Source organism: Lutra lutra, chromosome 16, assembly GCF_902655055.1.
Source record: "Lutra lutra chromosome 16, mLutLut1.2, whole genome shotgun sequence".
NCBI lineage: Eukaryota > Metazoa > Chordata > Mammalia > Carnivora > Mustelidae > Lutra > Lutra lutra.
Window position 1 is genome coordinate 32,439,451 of NC_062293.1, and position 13,274 is coordinate 32,452,724.

The 13,274-nt window shown below is 50.4% G+C and overlaps 1 protein-coding gene across 5 annotated transcripts in view; it reads right to left on the bottom strand.

Annotated features, from left to right (window-relative positions):
* Nucleotides 1–13,274, bottom strand: part of CUEDC1 (CUE domain containing 1) — an 83,141-nt gene that overhangs the window by 64,733 nt on the left and 5,134 nt on the right. The window contains exon 2 of one of the 5 annotated variants that reach the window (XM_047707460.1): nt 2,440–2,597. The exons of the other annotated variants lie outside the window; for them this stretch is intronic. The gene's annotated coding sequence lies outside the window, so the exon portion shown is untranslated. The remainder of the gene's footprint in view (nt 1–2,439; nt 2,598–13,274) is intronic. 5 annotated transcript variants of the gene reach the window in all.

A 13,274-nucleotide genomic window follows, 5' to 3' on the forward strand; every position in this document is an offset into this window, starting at 1 on the left:
GAACGACTAGGATCTTTCCTCACACATCCCTCAAGGATCCCAGGAGGATTGGGAGAGCTGACAGACAAACAGAGGGCTGGCCATCATTCACAGCTAACAGACCTAGACCTATGTCCTCTGTCTCCTCTCCCTACACCTGAGGCTGCCCCTGCCGGCCCCCTCTTCAGACAAAGCCAGAGAGGAAAGCAGCGTCAGGGGAAAAGATCTGGTTACAACCCCAACCTTCCCTAAATGGAAATGGACTCATCACTCACTCATTTGGTAACACACACACACACACACACACACACACAGAGGAGACCTCATAAATGATGTAGGTGCTTAGTGAGCAGCCAAGCATCCTTCCCAGTTTTTACACTTGGGTTAGCTGAAACACAAACTGATGGGAGGGGAATCCAGGGGCCAGGCTCCCCTCAAGATAGCGAAGGCTATCAAGCTCCCAAGATCAGCCTTCTCACAAAGATTCACTGGCTCATACATAAGAATACAAATTGCCAATGAGATTACATTACATTAAATGAATGATTTAATGTTTTCTGGGAGATTATAGTCATTTGCTATTCAGGGCCAAAAAGGATGAGTAAGTCTTAAAGATCTGCTTCCCGTGGCCCCAGCTAGCTTGCTGAAATCAGTCTGGGCACCAAGGCCTTCCACTCTGAGGTGGCCAGCGGGATGGTGATTTTTTTTTTTTCCAAGCTTCCTTCCCTCCCCTCAATTACACACACACCCTGTTGCCTGGAGACTGAACGCATTCCTAATGCTTACACTTCTTTTCATTCCCCAGAAGCAGGAGCTTTGGAAACTGGGGCCTCCAGGAAACATGCCTGGGGCGGGGGAGATGGGGACCCGAGTGACACTTCCTCACTAACAGGCCAGCCCCTCCCCACTGCCCTCCCTTTCCTCCCCAGGACTGAAAAGCCCCAGTGGGCTGGAACTGAAGGGCTCCCGCAGGGAACAAGGCCCCCTTTGAAAGCGCGTGTTTACCGCAGTCCCGGGCAGGGGTTGCCATGGCCACGGTCCACCTTGGCAGGACCCCGCAGGCCCCAGCGCCGGGACACCCGGCCGGGCCCCAAGCACCCTCTCCTGGGCCCCGCAGCTGCTGGAGGCGCTGATTTTCCACAAGTCTTCGGCTCAAAACATAATCCTGAACGAACCGAAAGAGGATTAGGGCTCCCCCCATCCCCCAGCAGCCCAGCGGCCGCCCCCCGCAGAGGCTCCCAGACCCGCCCTCGCTCGGGGGGACACTGCATTCTGGCAGCTAATGGGGTGACTTCTTTCTGCCACTCATGATCGCCGCGCCCCGGGAGCCGAGGGGGACCAGCCCCGGAGGCCGCGGCCGGGCCGCAACTGGAGCCCCCGGCTGCGGAAGGCCACCGCGGCGCGGCCCCCAGGACAAAGGCGCAGCCCGGGCCTGGAGGCCGGGCCCTGAGAGCGGCCTAGCGGCCCAGCGGCCCAGCGGCCGTCCGCGGTCCCACATTCCATTCTCCACCCCCCCGCCCTCCCCCTCCCCCCGGGACCGGCCGGAGGGAGCGCAGCCTCCAAATAATTCAGCCCTCAAACTGCTCTGCTCATAAGGGTTCCTTCATCTCTTCCGTAGCTCTCCCGGATCAGCAGTTTCACAGCGGGAAGCACTGCGATCCCAAACCTGGGCAGGCTGTCGGACCCACAGCCTCCCCAGCCTCGCCTCCCCACCCCGGGGCCCAGGATGGAAAAGAAGGAGCCACCCCAAATTCAACGAATTGCTGGAAGCAGATGGGGCATGGGAGGAGAGGTGGGCGGGCGCCGGCTCCTGGGGCTGTAAGCTTCACCTTGCACCTGGCAGTGCTGGCAGAACTGAATTCAAAGAAGGGCCTGAGCGGGCGGGCTAGCCCTGCCTGCCTCTGCCAGCAGTCTCCCCGTGCTCCCTCCAGCTCCCTATCTTCCCCGGACTTCCTCTTGCACCCCCTGCGCCAGGAGGCTACACAGCTTTTGTGTTCTTTCCAATCAAAGGGCCTGGGCATACAGAATCACCATGTCATAGGTCCCTGTCCCTGCAATTGGCCAGCTTTGGCTTCTATTAATAATACTAGCTGATACTATATCATGTAATCCCCACCATAACCATATGAGGAGAGTACTACAAATATCCCCATGTCACAAGCAAGGAAACCCCAACTCAAGGAGGTAAAGAAATTTCCCCAGGTCATATTGCTAGCAAAGTGAAAAAAAGGGTTCACTCCCAGCTGTCTTAATTCCAGACTCTATGCCTTAACCCCACGTTACACAGACACATGCATACACTGCACCACAGTCTTCAGAGACCTAAGCCCAGAGAGGTGAGGTGACTTGCTCGAAGTCCACAGTCAGCTGGGACAGTATCAGACAAGGAACGAATTGCCATAGCTTGGGCTAAGATCCCTTCCACATCACAGTTTTAACTACGGAAGCATCCATACTTACACAGATGAGAGCACATGTGAAGTACTCTCTCTTTTACAGCGTTATGGTCTAATGGCCTGTAAACTTAACTTGACCTCCTGACAACACCCCAAGCTAGTCTTGTCCATTTCCTCTGGTCCAGGCTCTGTGTGATCCTCTAACAAACAGCTCCTCTGCCTCTAGGAGAGAGAGAGTGTGTGTGTGCGTGCGTGTGTGTGTGTGTATATATGTATGTGTATGTGTGTATATATATATATATATATATATATATATATATATATATATATTTTTTTTTTTTTTTTTTTTTTTTTTTAAGCAGGCTCCTCCAGGCACCTGGGTGGCTCAGTCAGTTGAGCAGCTGCCTTGGGCTCAGGTCATGATCCCAGGGTCCTGGGATCAATTCCTGTTTCTGCTCCCTGCAGAGTCTACTCCCTCTGCCCTTCCTTCCACTCATTCTCTCAATATCTCTCTCTCTCTCAAATAAGTAAATACAATCTTTTTTAAAAATAAAGTAGGCTCCTCTCTCACAGCATTGCCTCTCTCTCATCCCCCTGCAAGGCGGTACAATCTCCCAGATTCCTAACGAGAAATCGCACACCAACATGCCAGCTCCCATTAATGCAGCACTTTACAGTTCTCACAGTTTTCTTCCAGATGTTACTACTCCACAGTTCTTGAACCACGTAAGCACAGGCCCCATTCTGAGGACTGTCTCCACCCCCATGCACAGAGGAAAGCCCCCAAGCCTTGTCAATACCTTATAGACCCTGTGCTCCCGGCTATAGCTGGTTGGACCAACGGGAGACAGCTGACACAAATGGGCCAATCAGATTCTTTCCCCAGGAATTTGAATCAAGGTTTTGAGCTACCCTTCAGCCTGATGGTTCCTGGAACCAGAGCCAATCTAGGTGGAAGCTGAGGGGACATGACATCTGGCACACATCCACAGAAGCAATGGTATCCTGCCCTTGTAGACACTTGGGAGGCCAGCTTTATTTCCTAGCCTCAATTCTTCCATTCCCCTGAGACTTCAAACAGCTCAGGCTGGTTTCTGTTACTTGCAATCAGTGGAGTCAGAACTAAGAGATGGGCTGGGTTATTATCCTCCTTTTACAAATGAGGAAAGAGGCTCACAGACTCACAGAGGTGAGGTGACTCAATGAAAGTTACAGGGCCCACGTGTAATAAAGAAGAGGTTAAGGGGAGCCTGGCTGGCTCAGTCAGTGCAGCATGCGACTCCGGATCTCGGGGTGCTGAGTTCCAGCCCTGCCTTGGGCATAGAGATTACTTAAATAAAATAAATCTTTAAAAAAAAAAAAAAAAAAGCGGGGCGCCTGGGTGGCTCAGTGGTTTGGACCTCTGCCTTCGGCTCAGGTCGTGGTCTCGGGGTCCTGGGATCGAGCCCCACATCAGGCTCTCTGCTCAGCGGGGAGCCTGCTTCTCCCTCTCTCTCTGCCTACTTGTGATCTCTCTCTGTGTCAAAGAAATAAATAAAATCTTTAAAAAAAAAAAAAAAAGGGAGGGGGCGCCTGGGTGACTCAGTGGGTTAAGCCGCTACCTTTGGCTCACGTCATGATCTCGGGGTCCTGGGATCGAGTCCCGCATTGGGTTCTCTGCTCAGCGGGGAGCCTGCTTCCCTCTCTCTCTCTCTCTCTCTGCCTGCCTTTCTGCCTGCTTGTGATCTCTACCTGTCAAATAAATAAATAAATAAATTTTTTTTTTTTTTAAAAAAAGGAGAGGATAAAATCGCTGCTGTGGGTCTCCTTCAGTGCCATCTCATGCCTCCTTCTCTTCAAGGATTAAAGGAAGTGGCAGGTGTTCCCTTCCTGTCAGTGTAAAAAGAAAACGGCGACTGAGGACAAGTGATTAGGCCGGAGGCACTCCAATGGGCTAAAGCCACAGACAAGAAATACAAAGTACTCATCTTTGAAAGCATGAAGGCAGCCCCTTGCCCCCCTATATTTCCCAACCCCCTATATTTCCCAATGTCCCAGCTGGCTGTGTGACTGTGAGCAACTGTGACTGTGTGACTAGCAGTTAGGTTGAACCCATAGGACTAGTTCTGGCCAATGAAATGTGAATGGAAGTAAGGGATGTCAGTTCCTTGCAACACAGCTAAGCCAGGGGGTGCCTCTATCTCTGTCTTCTGCTCCTGTGGTGACTCTGAAGGCCCCATAGTCCAGAGGTGTGGCTACAGATGGGGGAGGACTACCTAACTGCACTGGACTTTCCACAAGCACCCACTAAGCCTATATTGTGTGAGGCCACTGGGGGGTCAGGGTTCCATCATCACTGCGGCACAGTCTAGCCTCCTTTCTGAGACTCACAAGTTAATCAACCTGAACCCCTCAGCACAGTTCCCCAGTCGGCTGGATGCTGCCTCTGGTGGTTTAAGAAATATTTCCAGTGGGGCACCTGGGTGGCTCAGTGGATTAAAGCCTCTGCCTTTGGCACAGGTCATGATCCCAGGGTCCTGGGATCGAACCCCACATCTGGCTCTCTGCTCAGCAGGGAGCCTGCTTCCCCCACCCCCTTCTGCTTCCCTCTCTGCCTACTTGTGATCTCTGTCAAATAAATAAATAAAATCTTAAAAAAAAAAAAAAAGAAAGAAAGAAAGAAAAAAAGAAAAGAAATATTTCCAGAGCACCAGCGCCAGATGCTGCTGTGGGGAGAACCAAGAGCACCATTGGAAAAACGGCCTGTCCCTCTCCTCAAGAAGCTCCTCATCTGGTGACCCACAGGCCCCGCTCTGGAACTAAAAGGAATAGTTCTGCAGGTGGGAGAGCGGGCCCTCCCAGGCAGCCACTGGCTGAACTGAGTGCTGAGGAAAGGTGTGCTGCCAGGAGGCAAAGGCAGCTTGTCCCAGAGACTCTAGGAGGGTGGCAGCCAAGAGGGAGTTCACACCAGGTTTTCACACCCTGCGCGCAACCAGCTCCCCTCCAGCCTGCCTCGTGGCCACACACAAGTGCTTCCCAAGCCCTGGGCACAGAACACAGGACAGAAGGCACCAGGCAGGAGTCATCAGGACAGCGGTGGTCGGTTGAAAACAGGAGCAGCAAAAGACACGACTCATCGGCCCTCATCCTCCTCTGTAGCAGAAGTCTCTCCTCTGGGAATCCCCACCCCCACCCCCACCCCCAGCTTAATCTATTTTAGCCCAAGAAGTCCCCAGCGACTGAGCTCTTCTCCCGTGACTCCGCATAGCTGAGGACCAGCCAGAGACATCATTACTGTCAGGGCCTGGTGGCTGGCTACAGTCTCCTTTCTTCATGCTGAAAGCTAGATGAGAAGTTAGCTGGCAGGGTCGCCATACACAGTTGTGTGAGCTGTTCACTTCACAAGGTTCCTGTCCAAGGGGGCAAATGGGGCTGGAATCTAGCCTGTGCTCTGCTTACCCACCTCTGTAGCTTGGAGAAAGCCAGCACTTCCAGATAAAGAGTGAAGAAGCCTGATGATGAGTGCATGGGCATGCACTGGTCTCTCTACTTCTGTGTATATTTGAAAAATTTCACAATAAAAGTTTAAAACCCAAAACTATCTCTCCCGGTAAATGGCTGTGTTACTCGGACAAGTGATGTTACCCCTTAGCCCTCAGCCTCAGTTCCCACATCTAAAAAGACAATAATCCCTGGTTCATAGGGTTGATATAGGTACTAAATTGGATTACTTAAAGTGAAATGCTTGACACAGAGTAAGTCCTCTTTCAAATGGGAGCTATTAATGGTAGCAGCTGCCGATGGCCAGGGCAGGAAGGAAAACGAGGCAGAGAGGCATTGTTGAGAAAAGCCAACGCTCTGGGAAATGTATGCCATGAAGCCAGAGAGTCTGAAAGCACAACCAGCCTTTTCACATTCCAGGGGGCTGGTGTGAGGAGTTTCCTTGCAAACCCCTCCTGATCCCCGTCAGCCTTCACATTCCCCTGGGGACCCCAGCCTCAGCTCAGACTTTAAATTAAGGTCCACAGAAAGGTCACAAAGAATGTCTCAGAAAAGGAGATGTTCGCCAGCGTCCGAGCAAACTCAGAGAAGAACAGGGTAACTTGTAGGTGGGGCTGGGCAGGCAGAGAGTGGTTCCCCCCACCCCACCCAACCAAGACTCCTATCTGGAGTCCCAGAAGAGAACAAGAGATCCCTGAAGGGTGACTAGGATGACCCAAGGGATCAAGCATTGGCACAGGGAGGGCCCCAGCCACCTTCCCAGGAAGGGGGTATAAGTAGCCATTCACATCCTTGAAGATCAAAAGCTATTTTTGAATTGTCTAGTTTTATGTAATGAATTTTTATGTGAATGTCTTCAAAATTATCACTGCTGCGTGTGAATTTCACCAGTGGTCTGTCATTTAAAAAGGACACTTACACCCCCTATTCATTTCCCCTTAAGGCCTATTCATTCCCCAGAGCCTCACAGGGATGGTGAGGGCTGAGGGTGGCCGTGAGGGGGAAGCTGAGAGGCCCTGAGGGACCTCAGTGGCAGCCTGGCCCCTGCCCCGGGAAACCGCCACAGAAAACTTCTGGTTTCAGTTAAATGCCATCCCACTCTCTTGCTCTCTCCTTTCTTCTTTTCCAGGATGCTAAGAGGATGATTCACTCTCTTATTAAGTCAATTCATGAGAAAAAAAAAAGTCACGCGAGTTTCCAGTCCTCTCTTCACTGAACTCAAGCCACTCCATGGGGCATCCCCCTAAGCACTTCATAGAAATAAGGTAACAAGGAAGAAATTCCACGAAGAAGCCCATTCTTCACCTTTCCCTTCACGTCGCAAGAATTCACTATCCTTGGCAAGTTTTCTAAGTTTCTAAAGCTGTCACAGCGTGAGGGCAGAGCTGGGATTTAAAGACAGGCTTCCAGATAAAATGTGATAAGAAGAGGAAAGAAGCACGTGGCTCTTAAATCCACAGGCAGTGCACTCCCTCATGGCAGATAGTAACAATCCACCCAGAAAATGTCCTTCTCTGTCCCTGCCGGCTCTCCTCAGCTCTGTCCCAAACTTAGAAACAGCTGTTTCCCTGTAACTCCAAAAAAAGCTCTCATATGCTCCATCTCCTCATTCTTTCCAACACCGTGATCTGTACACTTAATCTACCTCCAGGCTCAGCTTATCCAGCCCTCAGCTCCTCAAATACGAAGAGGAGCAGTCAAAGAACCAGAAGCTCAACACTACCACGGTACAAAGCCCTCTTGTAAACACCATCTACAGACTCAGCAACCTGGCTTTCTAAGTTGGGATCCCGGCTCCTCAACTCGCTGTGTGACCTTGGGCAAGTGGACTCAACCCTCTGTGCTTTAGTAAAGTGGTGATAATACTATACCCACATAGGGCTGAGCAAATAAATTAATGTGCTTAAGAAGGTGCCCGGCAGGGGTGCCTGGGTGGCTCAGTCGATTAAGTGTCTGCCTTCAGCTTGGGTCATGATCCCAGGTTCTCGGGATCGAGCCCCGCCTTGGGCTCCCTGCTCAGCAGAAAGCCTGCTTCTCCACACCCCTCCCACCCCCACTTGTGCACTCTCTCTCTTTCTGAAATAAATAAATAAATAATCTTAAAAAAAAAAAAAAGAAGAAGAAGAAGAAGGTGCCTGGCACCAACAAGCCATGTAATAAATGTTTGCTATTATCACTAGACCATCGCAACGATCCTCTGCAGTAGGGGGTATTATTACCAGCTCTGTTTGGCAGATGTGTTCTATAGCCATTTATTGTTATGGGTAAAATATAATAGCTCAAAGTTAGGAAAAGTATACCTTAAAAAGTTAGGTGATCTGGGGGCACCTGGGTGGCTCAGTGGGTTAAGCCTCTGCCTTCAGCTCAGGTCATGATCTCAGGATCCTGAGATCGAGCCCCACATCAGGCTCTCTGCTCAGCAGGGAGTCTGCTTCCTCCTCTCTCTCTGCCAGCCTCTCTGCCTACTTGTGATCTCTCTCTCTCTGTCAAACAAATAAATAAAATTAAAAAAAAAAAAGTTAGGTGATCTGGGGCACCTGGGTCTTGACCTCAGGGTCGTGAGTTCAAGCTCCACACCGGGCTCCAGTTAGGTGATCTGCTCAGAATGACACAGTCCGTACGTGGCAGGGGTGAGACTCGATCGCTGATCTTGGACTCCAGGTCACACCCTCACAAATTTCACACTTTCACACGCTCCCTCCCTTAAGCGGGGAAATTGAGAAGCGCCATGGATCAGCATCAAAAACAGATTTCAGGGTGCCTGGGTGGCTCAGTGGGTTAATGCCTCTGCCTTCAGCTCAGGTCATGGTCTCAGGGTCCTGGAATCGAGTCCCACATCGGGCTCTCCGCTCGGCAGGGAGCCTGCTTCCCTCTCTCTGTCTCTCTGCCTGCCTCTCTGTCTACTTGTGATCTCTCTCTGTCAAATAAATAAAAAAAAAAAAAAAAAAAAAAAAAACAGATTTCAACTCTGTAACCCCCAGAGAGCGGCATCATCTCAGGGGACCATTGCACGATATGTCACATAAAGTTAATTTCCGCTTGTTTTCCTAGTCTAAGGAAACACACCAAAGCAACCTCACAGAAGGTACCACCCCACCAAAAGGGTCAAAAGACCCCCCTCAAGGCTGAGGCTTATCCCAGCCTCAACAATGTTTCAGACTAAAAGGGCTCCCTCGGGAGGCTCCTAGGCTGTCAGCAATTTGCAAAAAAGGTCAGTGCAAATCGTCTTGGAGCACATTTATGCAGGCCTGGCCTAGGCTGTGTGGACTTCTGCCAAGCCTACAGTTTTTTAAAACGTGCACTGTCTTCACCCTTGATAAACAAAAGCCAGGCTCCAGAAACATTTCCATTACACACAAAAGCCGGCTTGCCACTACAACTCATCAAAATGGGTGTTTCCATGGAGGACAAGGGGAGATGGAGAGGAGAAGGGAGTTGAGGGAAATTGGAAGGGGAGGTGAACCATGAGAGACTATGGACTCTGAAAAACGATCTGAGAATTTTGAAGGGGTGGGGGGTGGGGGGTGGGAGGTTGGGGGCACCAGGTGGTGGGTATTGTAGAGGGCACAGATTGCATGGAGCACTGGGTGTGGTGCAAAAATAATGAATACTGTTATGCTGAAAAAAATAAAAAAATTAAAAAAAAAAATGGGTGTTTCCAGTTTGAGGAGAACTCTTCCATAAAAACATTGAGAAACACCCCAACCTTTCCAGCAGAGGTAACCAACCTGGTATTTAGGGAACCTCTAAGCATGAGTAAATGATATTTGTGGGAACAAATTATTTGGTAAACATACGCTCCTGCCCATAGTCTAATTATATCTAATAAATGGATTAAGCCCATCTCTTCCAGCTCTGCTGTGAACATTCATCACGAGGCGTCTACACACATGCTTCCACAAATGCTCTTCACGTCGTAGATCTAGCCTGATGAAGTCACCTTCTGGCCATGCTGGAGAGCAAGCGAGGAGGGAAGAGCGTTCAGCATCGGAGCCCTGGCCTGACCACTGGCTACCACGTGATTTCACGAACCCATCATGAAAACAACGACAAATGGCAGCAGCAACAGGTGGCGAACGTTTATGGAGAACTTACAGATACGCCAAGCACTGCGCTAAGGACTTCGTAAGTATTTGATTCTTGTTAGCCATCATTAGGGAATATCAATACTCTCACTGTGTGGGTCAGGAAACCAAGACTCAGAGAGACTGAATGACTGTCCCCAAGACCACGACAGCGAGTAGCAAAGGCCACATTCAAACTCAGGTGCTTAAGGCCACATTCAAACTCAGGTGCTTAACCACAAACCATGGGGCTTTTTGAGGTGCCTGGATGACCCAGGATTACAAATTCCTCTAGGAGCAGGCTGGGTGAGCTTCAAAATCCTTTCTGGCTTTAAAATTCACTGATTCTTTCTTTTATTTATTTATCATTTTTTAAAATTTATTTAGATTTTTTTTAGAGCGAGAGAGCACTCGAGAGAACAGAGGAGGGCAGGGGAAAAGGCAGAGGAGGGGAGCAAAGGGAAAGGGAGAGAGAGAGAATCCCAAGCAGGCTCCACACCTGGGGCTCAGTCTCATGGCCCTGAGATCACAACCTGAGCCAAAAATCAACAGTCAGTTGCTCAACCGACTGAGCCACCCAGGTGCCCCTTATTTATTTATTTATTTATTTAAGATTTTATTTTTTAAGGTAATCTCTAGGAGCACCTAGGTGGCTCAGTCAGTTAAGCGTCTGCCTTCAGCTTGGGTCATGATCTCAGGGTCCTGGGATGGAGCCCCCATCAGGGTCCTTGCTCAGCAGAGAGCCTGCTTCTCCCTCTGCCTCTCCCACTCTCCCTGCTTGTGTTCTCTCTCTTGCTCACTCTGTCAAATAAATAAATAGAATCTTTAAAGAAAACAAAAAAGTAATCTCTACACCCAACATGGGGCTCAAACTCATAACTCCGAGATCAAGAGTCACATGCTCTACCGACTGAGCCAACTGGGCACCCCAGTGGTTCTCTCTTTTAGAGATAAAATGAATTTATGACTCGGAGAATAAAATGTAGTGACGCGCTGGGACCACTAAGAGCGATGAAACCTCTGCGTGCGCCTCCCCCAGATCCAGTCGGGGGAGGAGAACCGCTGGTTTTCTAGGATCACGATGCCCGGGGAATAACCAGACTGGCCCCAAACCGTCTCTGGAAAAATGAGCTTAAAGTTCTTACAGGATGCCCCAACTTGCAAGAGTCTGCAAGTTCTCAACTGTCAGCTCGCAGAATTTAATTCGACTTCTTCTCCTTTTTTTTTTTTTTTTCAAGGAAAGTCAGTTGCAAGGAAACGTGCACAGTGCAGCCTGGCTTGAAGGACACCAGTCCAGTGTATGCAGGCCCTGTGGCATCCTTACATCTTGCCTTCCTCTCAGGTCTACACCTGCTCACAGAGAACCCACCTCGTGCAGGTAATGTATGTTCTACAACTTCCCCTTGACCTCCCAGCCCTGTGGCTCAGCAGTCAAGTAACTGTGCTCGCTTGTGTCCTACGCACACTCGCTGATACCTTCACACACTCCCTCCCTCATCACCCAACCCAGTTTCCAGGCCCACAGACACTCCATGGCTTCCTTGCCCCACTCCTCTGATTCATCCTCTTCTCCTCCCTGCTCCGCACAGGAGTTCCCTGCCCGGCCACTGGCCACTAGCCCCCACGGCCGGCCGGATGGGGAGACTCTGGCCCAGCTCGCCACCCCTCCAACCCCCCCGCAGCACGGGTCTTAGCTCCAGCTCACTCGGCTCCTGGCACAGCCTGAAACCGAAACTAATCTCAGACCTGAACAAAATGAAATCATTTCCTATGCGTGATCGCCCTACATGACCACAGAGAATCTTCTCCCCGACAGAGCGCCAAACCAGAGCTCTGTCAGGTCCCCCTAGAACCTACTGCTTCCTTAACAAACAAGGGACAAGGGAGTCAGAGGAGGAAGCGGAGTGTTTTCTCCCTCTGCTTTGCTTTCATTGGCACGAGTCCACTTAAATTGACCCCAGCAAGCAAAGCCCACCACCCGGTATGTTCAATGTTCAACAAGAGTTCATGCTTGGCTCTTTCTTAATCAAGTTCTCTTCGGAGAGCCAGCCTGTTCTCTTCAGAGATATCTGTAGCCCTCTTGCCGAAGGCAGTTTAGATCGCTCTATCATACGCTTTCCCTAAATCTGAAAAACACAGCCTTTACTTTAGTGCTAGGAACCACAACAACAAACCTCAAACATTAAAAAGGAACATTATAAATGAACATAACGTCAGCCCTTGACGATCTTTCAAAGAATTGTACGTTTTTGTGTGTGTTTTTTTTTTTAATTTATTTGACAGGGAGAGAGAGACCACAAGCAGGCAGAGAGGCAGGCAGAGAAAGAGGGGGAAGCAGGCTCTCCACTGAGCAGAGAGCCTGACATGGGGCTTGATCCCAGGACCCTTTGAGATCATGACTCAAGCCGAAGCAGAGGCTTAACCCACTGAGCCACCCAGGTGCCCCAGAATTGTACGTTTTGAGAAGGATCTTAAACTGCGTTATATTCATTCGCCCTGTTGCCCCCGCACGCTTTGGGACCCCCTTCTCTGTGGCTGGGGGCATTAGATGATTCTGCTGCTGGCTTAAACAAAACACACAACTGGAAGGACAAGGGCACCGGCCCAGCAAGTGTATGGTGAAAGAGTAGTAACTTTTGGATCGTCTGCAATTTACTTTTCATTCGGCAAAGTTTCCCGAGGGCCCCAGATGCGTCCCCAAAGCCCTTCTAGGGGCCAGGCCAGCAGGGTGACAAAGACAACCCATTAGCTCCATCAGGAACATCATTCTCAGAAACATCTGAGCGAAGCTGGCGCTCTCCAGCACCAACAGCCCAAAGGTCAACCACTTGCGGGTTTCCAGCAGCCCTCCTCACAAGGCTTGGCCCCTACTCTGCGGCCCGCCCAGGAAGCAGCCCCTTTGACCCGGATCAGTGCAGGGCAAGACCCAAGCTGCTGGGCTTGGCTCACCAGCTAATGGATAAGCCACTCCGTGTTACGGGGCATTCTTCAGTCACTTCCTTGGTAAAATAAGGAGTTAGGCCACACTTGAGCAATTTTCTAGTTCAAAAATTCCAGCTCCTCTTACCCTCCTATTGCTGAGCTGACACAGACCTCCAAGGGCCTCTACTTCATCTTCCTGTCTCCAGATGAAACATCTTAAACCACCAAGATAAATGAAACTTGTTCCCATTTCTAAAGACCTTTGGGGGAGGCCATTCCCCTCCGCTCCTATGAGTCACTTGTTCTCACATCTCACGTCCGATCAGCAAGGAACATTTTCCTCATACCTTACTTGGGTCCTTCTGCTGCTTGCATACATTTGCCTCTGGTTCTGCTTCTCAGTTCGGAGAGACAAGAGTGAATCACGGAGCTC